The sequence below is a fragment of the Nicotiana sylvestris genome, chromosome 12 (genome assembly GCF_000393655.2).
Source record: "Nicotiana sylvestris chromosome 12, ASM39365v2, whole genome shotgun sequence".
NCBI classification, from domain to species: domain Eukaryota; kingdom Viridiplantae; phylum Streptophyta; class Magnoliopsida; order Solanales; family Solanaceae; genus Nicotiana; species Nicotiana sylvestris.
In genome coordinates this window covers 111230993-111234290 of record NC_091068.1, presented here as the reverse complement: position 1 = coordinate 111234290, position 3298 = coordinate 111230993, and positions in this window count along the sequence as shown.

Here is a 3298-nt window from a genome sequence, read left to right as displayed (position 1 = left end):
CAGGGGTCGGGTTTGGCCAATTTCGGGATTTGTGTTGTAATTTGATTTCTTTCTAGTGGGCTTTGTTCCCTTAGCATATTTTGATGGTTTTGCACTGATTTTAGTTAGATTTGGAGCATTCGGAGGTCGATTCGAGAGGCAAAAGCAGCGCGGGCTAGAGATTTAGACCGGATAAAGGTGAGTAATGATTGTACATGTTGTCCTGAGGGTATGAAACCCCGGATTTCACATCGTTGTGCTATATTGAGGTGACGCACATGCTAAATGACGAGCGTGGGGTCGTGCACCGTTGGGGATTGTGACTTAGTCCATCTCGAATGACTGTTTTACCGCGTATTTGACTGAAAATTGTTTGCTATCATCATGTTTTGGGTTGAATGCCATATTTGGGCCTCGTGCCAACTATTTGGACCCTTAGAGGATTTTTACTGATATTTCCTCATTGTTTTGACTTTATACTTGTACTCAGTAATGCTATATTCTATTGTTTTCATAACTCAGCCATGTTTACTCTATTTTAACACATTAAATGATATTCTAAATGATAATTTGAGCTGAGCATCATGTTTTACTGTTGCCCGAGTGGCTTATGAGGTTCTAACTAAGTAAGGCCGAGGGCATGTATTGTGAGGATACACTGATTTATGATTATGAGGCCGAGGGCTTGAGATTGTACGCCACGAGGTGGCTTGTCGATATGAGGCCGAGAGCCTACTGATTATGCCACGAGATGGCATGATATTGTGCTTGGGTCATAAAGGGCCCCTCCCGGAGTCTGTACACCCCCAGTGAGAGCGGGTACCTCTTGTGATATCATATATAGCCCGAGGGGCTGGTGTTATTCTATGATATTGCCCGAGGGGCAGATTCTATTGACATTGTGCCCGAGGGGCGTACTTTTATATGTTTATCTGTTCTAGCTGCTTTTCATTTAATTTTTTAACTATTAAAAAAGGTGTTTTAAAGCAGCTTCTTCTAAACTAAGGTGTCTTTATATGTTTTCACTGTTTTATTGCTTTTACTGTTTCTTTATAGCATGTTGATGTGCTTTTACGTGATTTCTTATCGCTCAGCCTTCATTTATTGTTATTACTCACTGAGTTGGAGTACTCACTTTACTCCTTGCACCCTGTGTGCAGATTCAGGCGCTTCAGGTCCCGCTAGCGAGTGTTGATTCTTCCAGTTCAGGCGGATTCGGAGATTAACTAGGTAGCTGCTCGGTGTTGGTAGCCCAGTGCTTCTCCCTCTATCTTATTTTCTCCTATTTTAGTTCTGTAATAGACTATGTCGACCCTTCCTATTTTTAATCATCTAGTAGATGCTCATGATTGGTGACACCTCGATGTCGGGCTATGTCTATTCCATAATTGTATTGTTTCACCTTATTTTGGGATTATTGTTATGTTAAAGACTTAATTTCTATTATTCTTATTGCTTAAAATGAATTAGGAGTGTGCCAGCTGGCCTTCTCTTCACGAGAGGCGCCATCACGACCGGGTCTGGGTTTAGGGTCGTGACAAGTTGGTATCAGAGCCTAGGTTACATAGGTCTCACGAGTCATGAGCAGGTTTAGTAGAGTCTTGCAGATCGGTACGGAACCTTTAGGAAAAACTTCATATTCTTGAAATTCTTGTCGTGCGAATCTATTGATCCGAGTACTAAACTTTTGTTATTCTATTCTCTCACAGATGGTGAGGATGCGTGCTACCGATCAGGATAGACGACCACCAGTACCACCAGCTGTGGCCACTAGAGGCCAAGGACGTAGTCATGGTCGTAGTAAGTGCGGGTGTGGCCTGCACAACAGCTAGGGTAGCACCTGCAGATCCAGTTGTGGACGCTCCTACAGCACCAATTGTGCCCATTGTGATTCCGGGTCTTTAGGAGGCCTTGGCTCAGATTCTATCAGTATGCACTGGCCTAGCTCAAGCGGTTTCAGTTACTATAACCGTCGCTACTTCTCAGGCCGGGGGAGGCACTCAGACTCTCGCCGCTCGCACACCTGAGTAGGTCGTGCAGGGACTTCAGACACCGGGGGCATATCCAGCCCAGCCGGTTGCAGCGGCTCAGGACTATGTAGCTCCTGCCATGCCAGAGGACAAGCAGCGTAGATTGGAGAGGTTTGTTAAATTTCAGCCTCCGACTTTAAGTGGTGCAGAGGGAGAGGATGCACAGGGTTTCTTGGACAAGTGTCAGAGGATGCTTCGCACAGCGGGAATTCTGGAGACCAGCGGGGTTGCTTTCACTACTTTTTAGTTTTCTAGAGCTATCTTCACTTGGTGGGAGGCTTATGAGAGGTGTAGGCCTATTGGTGCAGCACCTCTTACCTGGTAGTAGTTGTCCATTCTCTTTCTAGAGAAGTATGTGTCGCAGTCTCGTAGAGAGGAGCTGCGCAGGCAGTTTGAGTGGTTGCGTCAGGGAGAGATGACTGTGATGCAGCATGAGATGAGGTTCTCCGAGTTAGCTCGTCATGCTATTTGGTTGGTTTTGACAGATAGAGAGAGGATTAGGAGGTTTGTGGATGGCCTCACTTATCAGCTTTGTATTCTCATGACCAGGGAGAGGGTGTCTAGTGCTACTTTTGAGGAGGTTGTTGACATTGCTCGTGAGATTGAGTCAGTTCGTTGCCAGGAGCGAGATGAGAGGGAGGGCAAGAGGCCTCAAGGATCTGATAGTTATGGTGGTGCTCCTTCGAGAGGTTAGTTTCAGCACGGCAGAGGCCGTTGATTCAGGCATGCTCAGCCAGCTCGCCCAGGTTATCGTAGGGCATCATCGGGTCATGGTTCTCACAATTCTCATCAGGGCCAGTCATCACTTAGTGTACTTCCAGCTCAGAGTTCGTCTCGTGCTCTATTAGTTTAGGGCTCTTTTGTGTCAGGTGCATCTGCTAGTCATTCCAGTGTTAGGGGTTCCATTCAGTCCCCGTCTCTAGCGCCCGGGAGTTGCTATGAGTGTGGAGAGATGGGTCATATATGGAGGCAGTATCCTCGTCGTCTTACGGGTTCATCTCAGCAGAGGAGTCAGCCATCGGCTTCAGTACTAGTTACTTCACCACCACCCACCCAGTCAGCTAGGGGTGGAGGTCAGTCAGCTATGGGTTGCCCTAGAGGGGGAGGTCGATCAGGTGGCGGTCAGGCCCATTTCTATACACTTCCAGCTAGACCCAATGCTATTACTTCAGATGCTGTTATTACAAGTAGTGTCTCAGTCTGCCACAGAGATGCTTCTATATTATTTGATCCTGGTTCCACCTTTTCTTATGTGTCATCATACTTTGCTCGTTATTTGGATATGCCCC